General features: G+C 40.0%; 1 non-coding gene across 1 annotated transcript; it reads left to right on the top strand.

The window, feature by feature from the left end:
- The first annotated feature begins 9,188 nt into the window (after positions 1 to 9,188).
- TRNAG-UCC (transfer RNA glycine (anticodon UCC)) lies at positions 9,189 to 9,261 on the top strand. The gene has a single exon. It is a non-coding gene; the product is annotated as a tRNA-Gly (tRNA).
- The last annotated feature ends 3,393 nt before the right edge of the window (positions 9,262 to 12,654 follow it).

The raw sequence follows: 12,654 nt of genomic DNA, 5'->3' as shown, positions 1-12,654 counted from the left end.
TGCTGCTGCTGCTGCCAAGTCACTTCAGTTGTGTCCGATTCCATGTGACCCCATAGACAGCATCCCACAAGGCTCCTCTGTCCCTGGGATTCTCCAGGCAAGAATACTGGAGTGGGTTGCCATTTCCTTCTCCAATGCATGAAAGTGAAAAGTGAAAGTGAAGATGCTCAATCATATCCGACTCTTCGCAACCCCATGAACTGCAGCCTACCAGGCTCCTCCATCCATGGGATTTTCCAGGCAAGAGTACTGGAGTGGGTTGCCATTGCATTCTCCATGAGGACGCTGCTGCTGCTGCTGCTAAGTCGCTTCAGTCGTGTCTTACTCTGTGCGACCCCATAGACAGCCCACCAGCCTCCCTGGTCCCTGGGAATCTCCAGGCAAGAACACTGGGGTGGGTTGCCATTTCCTTCTCCAATGCATGAAAGTGAAAAATGAAAGTGAAGACGCTCAATCATATCCGACTCTTCGCAACCCCATGAACTGCAGCCTACCAGATTCCTCCATCTATGGGATTTTCCAGGCAAGAGTACTGGAGTGGGTTGCCATTGCATTCTCCATGAGGACGCTGCTGCTGCTGCTAAGTCACTTCAGTCGTGTCTGACTCTGTGCAACCCCATAGACAGCCCACCAGGCTCCCTGGTCCCTGGGAGTCTCCAGGCAAGAACACTGGAGTGGGTTGCCATTTCATTCTCCAATGCATGAAAGTGAAAAGTGAAAGTGAAAGTGAAATGTATCAGTCTTATCCAACTCTTAGCGACCCCATGGACTGCAGCCTACCAAGCTCCTCTGTCCATGGGATTTTCCAGGCAAGAGTACTGGAGTGGGTTGCCATTGCCTTCTCCACCATGAGGATGCTAGAACTCACCAAAAAAAGATACCCCACCTTTGAAGGCAAAGAAGAAGCCACAGTGAGACAGCAGGAGGGGCACAACCACAATAAAATCAAATCTCATCCACACTTAGTGGGTGAACTGGAGAACATTAATACCAAAGAGGTTCTCCCACTGTTGTGAAGGTTTGGAACCCCACATCAGGCTTCCCAGCTGCATACCTGACAAAGGGATTAGGAATCCCCAAGGAATCTGATCTTGAAGGCCATGGGATTTGATTACAAGACTTTCACAGGACTGGGGGAACAGAGACTCCAGTCTTGGAGGGCACAAACAAAACCTTGCATGCACCAAGGCTCAGAGGAAAGGAGCAATGACTACACAGGAAACTGAACCAAAACTGCCTGGTAGTGTTGCAGGGTCTGCTGTGCAGATGTAGGTTGGCAGGGGTTCACCACAGGGATGGGAAGACGGCAGCAGCTTCCTGGGAAGGTCCCCTTTGACATTAACCCTCTTGGAGGTCACCATTAACCTGACCATATCAATCCTGAATACTCAATGGAAAGACTGATTATGAAGCTGAAGCTCTGATACTTTGGCCACCTGATGTGAAGAGCTGACTCATTGGAAAAGACCCTGATGCTGGGAAAGATTGAGGGCAGGAGGAGAAGGGGATGACAGAGGATGAGATGGTTGGATGGCATCACTGACTGAATGGACATGAGTTTGAGCAAGCTCCAGGAAATGGTGAAGGATAGGAAGCCTGGCATGCTGCAGTCCATGGGGTCACAAATAGACACAACTGAGTGACTGAACTGAACTGAACTGAGCAAGGGCATGCTCACCAGTCCCTCCCATCAGGAAGTTTACACAAACCTCTTAGCCACCTCCATCAGAGGGCAGACAGAAGAAGCAAGAAGAACCACAATCACACAGGGACTAAAACAAAACCATATTACAGAAACTTAATTGGCATGAAAAAGAAGAAAGTTACATCCCAGGTGAAGGGACTAAATAAAACCCCAGAAAAACAACTAAATGAAGTGGAGATAGCAACTTTCCAGAAAAAGAATTCAGAATAATGATAGTGAAGATGATCCAGGATTTTGGGAAAATAATGGAGGCAAAGATTTAGAAGATGCAAGAAATCAAAGACCTACAAGAACTAAAGAACAAGCAAACAGAAATGAATAACACACTAGAAGGAATCCATAGCAGAATAACTAAAGCAGAAGCACAAATAAACGACCTAGAGGACAGAATGGTGGAAATCACTGCCATAGAATAGAATACAGAAAAAAGAATGAAAAGAAATGAAGACAGCCTATGAGACCTCTGGGACAAGATTAAATGCACCAAGATCCATATTATAGGGATCCTAGAAGGAGAAGAGAGAGAGAAAAGACCTGAGAAAATATTTGAAGAGATAATACCTAAAAATTTCCCTAACATGGGAAAGGAAATAATCAAACAAATCCAGGAAGCACAGAGAGTCCCAGGCAGAATAAACCCAAGGAGAAACAAACACAGGTACCTAGTAATTGAACTGACAAAAGTTAAAGACAAAGATACAATATTAAAAGCAACAAGCAAAAAACAACAAATAACATACAAGGAAACTCCCATCAGGCTATCAGCTGATTTCTCAACAGAAACTCTACAAGCCAGAAAGGAATGGCATAACATCTTTAAAGTGATGAAAGGGAAGAACCTACAGCCAAGAATACTCTACCCAGCAAGATCTCCTTCAGATTTGATGCAGAAATCAAAAAGTTTCCAGACAAGCAAATGTTAAGAGAATTCAGCATCACCAAACCAGCTTTACAACAAGTGCTAAAGGAACTTCTCTAGGTAGAAAGCAAGAGAAGGAAAAGCCATATCTATAGAAAATAAACCCCAAACAATTAAGAAAACAGTAATAGGATCATACATATTGATAATTACTTTAATTGCAAATGGATTAAATGCACCAATCAAAAGACATAGACTGGCTATTGACTGTGAAAACTGATAAACATCTTTTACTATTTTGATCCTGTCACTATTACTCTCTTTAATACCATTGTATTAATATCATTATTGGTCAACTGAAAAATAATAGAATTCTAAATCACAAAAACTACCATTTAATAGAAAAATCTGTAATCACTTTTAAAATTCCATATACATATCAGAATTATCTTGGAACTTTTGAAAATTGCAAATGCCCAGAGGTTGCCTTTTTTCTTTTTTTGGCCAGAGCTCCAAATATGTTTCTAATGAACAATCATGCTTAAAATCAACTGGACTATATAAGGATCTTTTACTTTTATCTAGTCTGTTTCACTTTTTCTATCTCATATTCAGTGCTTCCATTTCATTTAGTTTATGTTTTCCAATTTCTCCATCTCTCTTTTTTTTTTTTTGGATGTTCTTTCTCAAGCCCTCATCAAGCATGGTAGAAAAGCTTTTGTATACATACATACAAATAATATGCAGACTACATATACCTTAGAAAACTTATGAAATTTTTCCTATCTAAAAAATTTATGACATTTTGATTGCACTGGTTTGACTTAGTATGAATAGAATGCTAGATTTCTAATTTTAAAAACTAGATATGTAACAAGAAACAAAGGTTTACTGTATGGCACAGGGAACTATAGTCAGTGTCTTATAATAATCTATAATGAAAAATAATTTCAAAAATAATATGTGTGTTTATGTATAACTGAATCACACGTTAAAAAAAAAGAATTCTACTTTTTGAAATTTAATAATGTTTATCTTTTGGCCAGTTTTTCTAAATGGCCTATGGAAATCTATTAGCAATGTATAAGATACAAAGTTTTAAATGTATTTGTGTAGGATGTGATTCAGTTCAGTTCTGTTCAGTCGCTCAGTCATGTCTGACTCTTTGCAACTCCATGAATCGCAGCATGCCAGGCCTCCCTGTCCATCACCAACTCCCAGAGTTCACTCAGACTCACGTCCACCGAGTCAGTGATGCCATCCAGCCATCTCATCCTCTGTCGTCCCCTTCTCCTCCTGCCCCCAATCCCTCCCAGCATCAGAGTCTTTTCTAATGAGTCCACTCTTCACATGAGATGGCCAAAGTACTGGAGTATCAGCTTTAGCATCATTCCTTCCAAAGAACACCCAGGGCTGATCTCCTTCAGAATGGACTGGTTGGATCTCCTTGCAGTCCAAGGGACTCTCAAGAGTCTTCTCCAACACCACAGTTCAAAAGCATCAATTCTTCAGTGCTCAGCTTTCTTCACAGTCCAACTCTCACATCCATACATGACCAATGGAAAAACCATAGCCTTGACTAGACGGACCTTTGTTGGCAAAGTAACGTCTCTGCTTTTGAATATGCTATCTAGGTTGGTCATAACTTTCCTTCCAAGGAGTAAGCATCTTTTAATTTCATGGCCACAATCACCATCTGCAGTGATTTTGGAGCCCAGAAAAATAAAGTCTGACACTGTTTCCACTGTTTCCCCATCTATTTGCCATGAAGTGATGGGACCAGATGCCATGATCTTAGTTTTCTGAATGTTGAGCTCTAAGTCAACTTTTTCACTCTCCACTTTCACTTTCATCAAAGGCTTTTTAGTCCCTCTTCACTTTCTGCCATAAGGGTGGTGTCATCTGCATATCTGAGGTTATTGATATTTCTCCCGGCAATCTTGATTCCAGCTTGTGCTTCTTCCAGCCCAGCATTTCTCATGATGTACTCTGCATAGAAGTTAAATAAGCAGGGTGACAATATACAGCCTTGACATACTACTTTTCCTATTTGGAACCAGTCTGTTGTTCCATATCCAGTTCTAACTGTTGTTTCCTGACTAATATAAATTAAATAAAATATGTTTAAATCATTAATAACATCATTCAAGATGCTTTTATTCTTAGTTTTTCTGATAAAATATTTGATAAATTATTTGATCAAATATTTGATAAACACTTGATAAAATATTCTCAGAGAAATGTTAATATGTCTCGCAATGATTATATGTTTTTTCTTTTCCCTTATATTTCTTATAAGTTTTGCTTTATTTATCTTTGTTTTTGTTATTAAGCTGTCTAATTGTTTATGATGTCTATCTTCTTTGTGAATTGTACCTTTTTTCATTAAAAATATTCATCTTTGTTTCATTCAAAATAAATTCAAAAAAAAAAACGAACTAGAACAATATGAATTTGGTCTCACAGGTAAAGCTGAGATATAAGGAACATTAAGATGGGTAGAAGGACAGCTACGGAAGCACAGAAATGTCATTACTTCACCTGATCATACAGATCCTACAACTCAACTCGCATTTTACTGTATATGTAAGGAAACTGAGACTCAGAGTAGTCAAGATCAGAAAGGTGGCTATTAGCAGCATGCTTTACATTCACCCCAGTGTGCTGACCTAAATCTAATCTCTTATAATTATACAGTGGAAGTGATAAATAGATTCAAGGGATTAGATCTGATAGACAGAGTGCCTGAAGAACTATGGACATAGGTTCATGACATTGTACAGGAGGCAATGATCAAGACCATCCCCCCAAAAAAGAAAGGCAAAAAGTCAAAATGGTTGTCTGAGGAGGCCTTACAAATAGCTGAGAAAAGAAGAGAACTTAAGGCAAAGGAGAAAAGGAAAGATCTGAATGCAGAGTTCCAAAGAATAGCAAGGAGATATAAGAAAGCCTTCATCAGTGATCAATGCAAAGAAATAGAGGAAAACAATAGAATGGGAAAGACTAGAGATCTCTTCGGAGAAGGTAATGGCACCTCACTCAAGTACTCTTGCCTGGAAAATCCCATGGACTGAGGAGCCTGGTAGGCTGCAGTCCATGGGGTGGCTGAGGGTCGGACATGACTGAGCGACTTCACTTTCACTTTTTACTTGCATGCATTGGAGAAGGAAATGGCAACCCACTCCAGTGTTCTTGCCTGGAGAATCCCAGGGACAGGGGAACCTGGTGGGCTGCCGTCTATGGGGTCGCACAGAGTAGGACACAACTGAAGCGACTTAGCAGCAGCAGCAGAGATCTCTTCAAGAAAATTAGACATACCAAGGGAACATTTCATGCAAAGATGGGCTCAATAAAGAACAGAAATTGTAAGGACCTAACAGAAGCAGAAGATATTAAGAAAAGGTGGCAAGAATACATAGAAGAACTGCACAAAAAAGATCTTCATGACCCAGATAATCACAATGGTGTGATCACTCACCTAGAGCCAGGCATCCTGGAATGTGAAGTCAAGTGGGCCTTAGAAAGCATCACTATGAACAAAGCTAGTGGAGATGATGGAATTCCAGTGGAGCTATTTCAAATCCTGAAAGATGATGCTGTGAAAGTACTGCACTCAATATGCCAGCAAATTTGGAAAACTCAGCAGTGGCTACAGGACTGGAAAAGTTAGTCTTCATTCCAGTCCAAAAGAAAGACAATTCCAAAGAATGCTCAAATTACCACACAGTTGTACTCATCTCACACGCTAGTAAAGTAATGGTCAAAATTCTCCAAGCCAGCCTTCAACAGTACATGAACCGTGAACTTCCAGATGTTCAAGCTGGTTTTAGAAAAGGCAGAGGAACCAGAGATCAAATTGCCAACATCCTCTGGATCATTGAAAAAGCAAGAGAGTTCCAGAAAAACATCTATTTCTGCTTTATTGACTATGCCAAAGCCTTTGATTGTGTGGATCACAATAAACTGTGGAAAATTCTGAAAGAGATGGGAATACCAGACCACTTGACCTGCCTCTTAAGAAACCTGTATGCAGGTCAGGAAGCAACAGTTCGAACTGGACAAGGAACAACAGACTGATTCCAAATAGGAAAAGTACATCAAGGCTGTATATTGTCACCCTGTTTATTTAACTTATATGCAAAGTACATCATGAAAAATGCTGGGATGGAAGAAGCACAAGCTGGGATCAAGATTGCCGGGAGAAATCTCAATAACCTCAGATATGCACCCCACTCCAGCACTCTTGCCTGGAAAATCCCATGGATGGAGGAGCCTGGAAGGCTGCAGTCCATGGGGTCGCTAGGAGTCAGACACGACTGAGCAACTTCACTTTCGCTTTTCACTTTCATGCATTGGGGAAGGAAATGGCAACCCACTCCAGTGTTCTTGCCTGGAGAATCCCAGGGACGGGGGAGCCTGGTGGGCTGCCATCTATGGAGTCACACCGAGTAGGACACGACTGAAGCGACTTAGCAGCAGCAGCAGCAGCAGCATGCAGATGACACCACCCTTATGGCAGAAAGCGAAGAGGAAATAGCCTCCTGATGAAAGTGAAAGAGGAAAGTGAAAAAGCTGACTTAAAACTCAACATTCAAAAAACAAAGATCATGGCATCCGGTATCATCACTTCATGGCAAATAGATAGGGAAACAATGGAAATTGTGACAGACTTTATTTTCTTGGGCTCCAAAATAACTGCATATTGTGAAATTAAAAGACATGAAATTAAATGACACTTGCTCCTTGGAGGAAAAGCTATGACAAACCTAGACAGCTTATTAAAAAGCAGAGACATTACTTTGCCAACAAAGATCCATCTAGTCAAAGTTGTGGTTTTTCCAGTAGTCATGTATAAAGAAGAGATTTGGACCATAAAGAAAGCTGAGTGCCAAAGAATTGATGCTTTTGAACTGTGGTGTTGGAGAAGACTCTTGAGAGTCCCTTGGACTGCAAGGAGATCAAACTGATCAATTCTAAAGGAAATCAGTCCTGAATATTCATTGGAAGGACTGATGCTAAAGTTGAAGCTCCAATACTTTGGCCACCTGATGTGAAGAACTGACTCCTTTGAAAAGACCCTGATGCTGGGAAAGATTGAAGGCAGGAAGAGAAGAGAACAACTGAAAATGAGATGGTTGGATGGCATCACCAACTAGATGGACATGAACTTTAGCAAGCTCCAGTAGTTGGTGATGGACAGGGAACCCTGGCATGCTACAGTCCATGGGTCGCAAAGAGTTGGACACTACTGAGCGACTGAACTGAACTGTGCTGATTTCTCTACTCTACCACAGTCAGGCTGACAAGGGTTTCTTGTGAACAGTGGATTAGAGTACTGACAGCCTGCAGCAAGAGAGGCCCCAGGATGGAATGGAAAGTCTAGGGTAAAAATGATGTATCAGACACACAATTCAAAGGAACAGTTATGAGCAAGGATAATTAAGGACAGAAATGAATGAAAACATAACCACAAATTTTCCGAGCTAATGGAGGTTCTATCTCAGCCACTTAAATATCATGTGAATTTCTGAGTCAAGAAGTTAAGCAGGGAATGGTCAACCCAACTCCATAGAGCTTTTTCATATGGAAACTAGAGATAATCAACATTGCTGTATCTCACAAAGTTAAGATATAAAATAACTCATTTAACAAACATTTCTCTACTATATATAAAATAGATAACAAACAGGGACTACTGTATAGCAGAAGGAGCTCTACTCAATATTCTGTAATAACCTATATGGATCTGAAAGAAAAGAATATATGTATATGTACAACTGAACTACTTTGCTGTACACCTGAAACAACCTTGTGAATCAACTATACTACAATAGAAAATGAAAATTAAATTTTAAAAAATTCGCTATCACTTACTATAAATTAAACAACATGTTAGCTGCTGGGGATATGCAATCAAGACATTAATCTTGTCCATGACAGTTTTGCACTTTAGTATTAGACATGTGAAAACACTGTTTAAAATGTAAGCTACCAGGGCCTCCCAGATGGCTAGTGGTTTAGAATCTACCTGCTGATGCAAGGGACACAAGTTTGATTCCTTGTCTGGGAAGATCCCACATGCCTCGGAGCAACCAAGCCCGTGCACCACAACTACTGAAGCCCATGCACCCCAGAACCCGTGCTCTGCAACAAGAGATGCCCATGCACCACAACGAAAATCAACCCCCGCTTCCTGAAACTAGAGAAAGGCTGCATGCAGCAACGAAGACCCAGCACAGCCAAAAATAAAATAAATAAACCTTTTTAAAAATAAGCCACCACATAAATTATTGCAACTATTATTGTTGCAATTGTTACTAGGAAAATAATGAAACAACTATACTATCAAATATCTTAGAGATAAAAGTTTATCTTGGGGGATAGTGGAGAGTAGCTGGTGGAAAGAGTAGTTGGAGAATCTGGTTTCCCAAAATATTAAATCACAAGTGACAAGGAGGCCTGTAACAAGAAATATGACACATAATAGATACCCAGCAAGTATTTTTAAGTGAATTAATATGATTAACTTATCAAATTGTCAAGGGAAATATCCATGATGAATCAGAATATGCTGAGTGGGAGTCAGAGGAAGAAAGAGAATTAGAAATGTAGATTTGGGGAAATTCCCTGGCAGTCCAGTGGTTAGGACTCTGTATTTCCACTGCAGAGGGCCTGGGTTCAATCCCTGGTCAAGGAACTAAGATCCCACAAGCCACATAATGTGAAAAAAAAAAGAAAAAAGAAATGTAGATTTCATAGTCACAACAAAAAGTAACATTTATTTAATGCATTTAGTCTAACAAGATTATTCTAGAATCTATATTCCAATTTAAAAATGAACTTAAAGATTGTTCTAAATGATTAACAAAAATAAACTCATTTAATCCTAATGAATATTCTTGTTCTCAGGTTGCAGATGAGGAAGCTGAAGCAGAGAGAGAATAAGGACTCACTCACCATCAGATAGCAGAGTCAGGATTTGAATCTTGGCAGTCTCTACAGTTTAAAAACCTAGCTACCATGCAATGCTGTGTTTCCTGTTCTTACAACAAAGAAATTATAAATGACTAAGATCAGATGATGACTTCTTTATAGTGAGAAAGGGAAGAAAAATTGTCAGGAGCCCATGCAGATCCAAGGCTGTAAGGAGAGAACAGGGCTAGAATGTGAGAAAGCAGTATGGTGATATAGTGGAAGGGTAGAGGCTAGAAGAGCCTGTCAATCAGAGTCTATGGAGGAAAACAGAGTCTACTGTACATATGTAAAACAAGAAAATTAATACAGGAAGCTAGTTACACAAGCAGTGGAAGAGCTTGAGAATCCTAACAGGAGATAATAAGACAACACAGGGATGAATAACATCAAATATCTGGCACCACCCTTAATCTGGAAGGACTAAGAGAGAAAGCAGTGTCTTAGCCCGGATTATCTGCTCCCCACCCTATCCCCACCACATATCAAAGCCCAACACTGGAGCTTATGAGCATGTAAGAATATGCATATCCTAAAAATCAGTCAGAAAATATCAAAGAATCCAAAAGAAAAATGGCAGGAGGCCCGAACAGGCACTTTACAGAAGAGGATATACAAATTGCAAATAAACATGTGAAAATGTTTCGCTCTTCAGACTCAGACAGCGAACAGACTTATAGTTGCCAAGGAAGAGGGAGGGTGGGGTGGGGGAAGGATTGGGAGTTTGGCATAAGCAGATGCAAGCTATTACATATAGAATGTATGAAGTAAGGTCTTACTGTAGGACAAGGTCCTTGTCTTACAACAAGGTCCTAGCCCAGGGAACTGTGTTCAATACCCTGTGGTAAACCATAATGGAAAAAGAACACAAAAAAGAACGTGTGGGTGTGTGTATCCGTATCACTTTATTACATAGCAGAAATTAATACAGCATTGTAAATCAACCATACTTCAACTTTAAAAATGTTTTACTCTATTAGTAATCAGGGAAATCAGATTTTAAACCACAATGTCTTAGCCTATTCATTCCGCTATAATAAAATACCACAGACTAAGTTGCTTTTAAAAAATAGAAATGTACTTCTCACAGAGGCAGCAGTTCCCAGATCAGGATGCTGGCATGGACAGGCGAGGGCCCTCTTCCAGGTCACAGACTTCTCATTGTGTCCTCCTAGGTGGAAGCGGCCAGGAAAATTTCTGGAGTCTCTTTTATAAGAGTACTAATCCCATTCATGAGGGCTCTGTCCTCATGACCTGCTGCTAAGTCGCTTCAGTTGTGTCCAACTCTGTGTGACCCTAGAGAAGGCAGCCCACCAGGCTCCCCCGTCCCTGGGATTCTCCAGGCAAGAACACTGGAGTGGGTTGCCATTTCCTTCTCCTGTCCCATCTCCCTATCATCATATTATAGATTAGGATTTCAACACATGAATTTTGGGGGGAATAAAGGCATTCAATCTATAGCACACAATGAGATATCACTAGACACTTGCCAGGATAGTTAAAATTTTTAAAGCAGACATGACCAAAGCTGGTAAGGTGGGGCATCTGAAATGCTCATGCACTGCTAATAAAATTTACATAAAATTGTACATAACCACTTAGGAAAATTATGTGGTAGTTTCTATTAACACAAAATATATATTTATCCTATGACCCAGCAATTATATTCCTAGGTATATACCCCAAGTGTTAGTCACTCCATCATATCCGACTTTTTCGACTCCATGGACTGTAGCCCACCAGGCTCCTCTGTCCATGGAATTATCCAGGCAAGAATACTGGAGTTGGTAGCTATGCCCTTCGCCAGGGGATCTTCCTAACTCAGGGATTGAACCCAGGTCTCCTGCATTGCAAGCAGATTCTTTACCATCTTAGCCACCAGGAAAGCCCCATATACCCCAAATATATACATATTTTCACCAAAAGATGTGTACATTAATGTTCATGAATGCAATATTCATAATAGTCAAATAGTGGAAATTTTCCACATTTCCATTAAGTACAAGGAATAAATTGTATTATAGTTACATACTAGAATGCAACAAGATTGAATAAATTATTACTATATGGGACAGTGTGAATGAATCTCACAAACATAATGTTGAGGCAAAGAAAACAATTCAAACTGCTTGATTCCATTTTATATGAAGTCCAAGAACAGGTATAACTAGTCTATGGTGTTAGAAGTCAGAATAGCAGTAAGTTTCAGAGAGAAGACTGAGAGTAGTCATTGGCAGAAGGCATTGAGGAATGCTTCTGGGGTCCTGGGAACATTCCACTTCTTATGGACCTAAGTGGCGATTACATGGGTATGCTCATTTTACGATAACACATAATATGCTCATGACTTATGCGTGTCTATGTATTTGTATGCATATAATACTTCTATTTTAAAACCTTTATAAAAAGATAATATATGTAAAGCAATAAATATAGTGATTAACATGTGTAGGCTCTTGATATTAGCTATAATGAATAAAATGATGGAAGCTCAACAATATGCATTTGTAGTATTCTGGATCATCTGATTGATTGGTTGATTGATTGATCTGCAATCGGATTGGTTCCCTTTTTAACATCCTGCAGCTAAGGCTGGAGTAGAGAAAAAAACGTGTAGGGTGAAGGACCCAGAGGAAAGGTTGTTAGAGCAGCCATGCCATTTGGAAGAATGAGGAAAGTACTAACCCCATCACCTCTCCCAGAAGCTCCAGTGAGCCTTCTGTCACTTAATTGTATATAGAGAAGGAACTTGCCTTAGATAGTTCTTTAATATTTAGTCATCTGGGGCACACATATCCTCACAAATAAACATTTTACTTTTCTCCATTTCACAGCAAGTAACACTTACCACCTTAGACATAACTAAAACACAGTTAGTTATAAATGTTAAAACATGTCCTGCTCCCTTTTTTTTTACTTTTCTACAAAGGGAAGGATTCTTTTACTTTTTTTCAAAGAGAAGGATTCTACATTCTCTTTAGATACAGCTCCTGCTTTGCATTAAGTTTTGCCTCTCATCTTTACCTCCTAATTTCAAAATTCCTTAGATTACAACTCTTGCCCAATGTAATCTTCAAGGTTGTCAGCCGTGAGTGCAGAACCCTGAGGAAAATTTCAG

This window comes from Bubalus kerabau, chromosome 6, assembly GCF_029407905.1.
Source record: "Bubalus kerabau isolate K-KA32 ecotype Philippines breed swamp buffalo chromosome 6, PCC_UOA_SB_1v2, whole genome shotgun sequence".
In the NCBI taxonomy this organism is placed as follows: Eukaryota; Metazoa; Chordata; class Mammalia; order Artiodactyla; family Bovidae; genus Bubalus; species Bubalus kerabau.
This window is presented reverse-complemented; position numbering and strand designations above follow the sequence as displayed.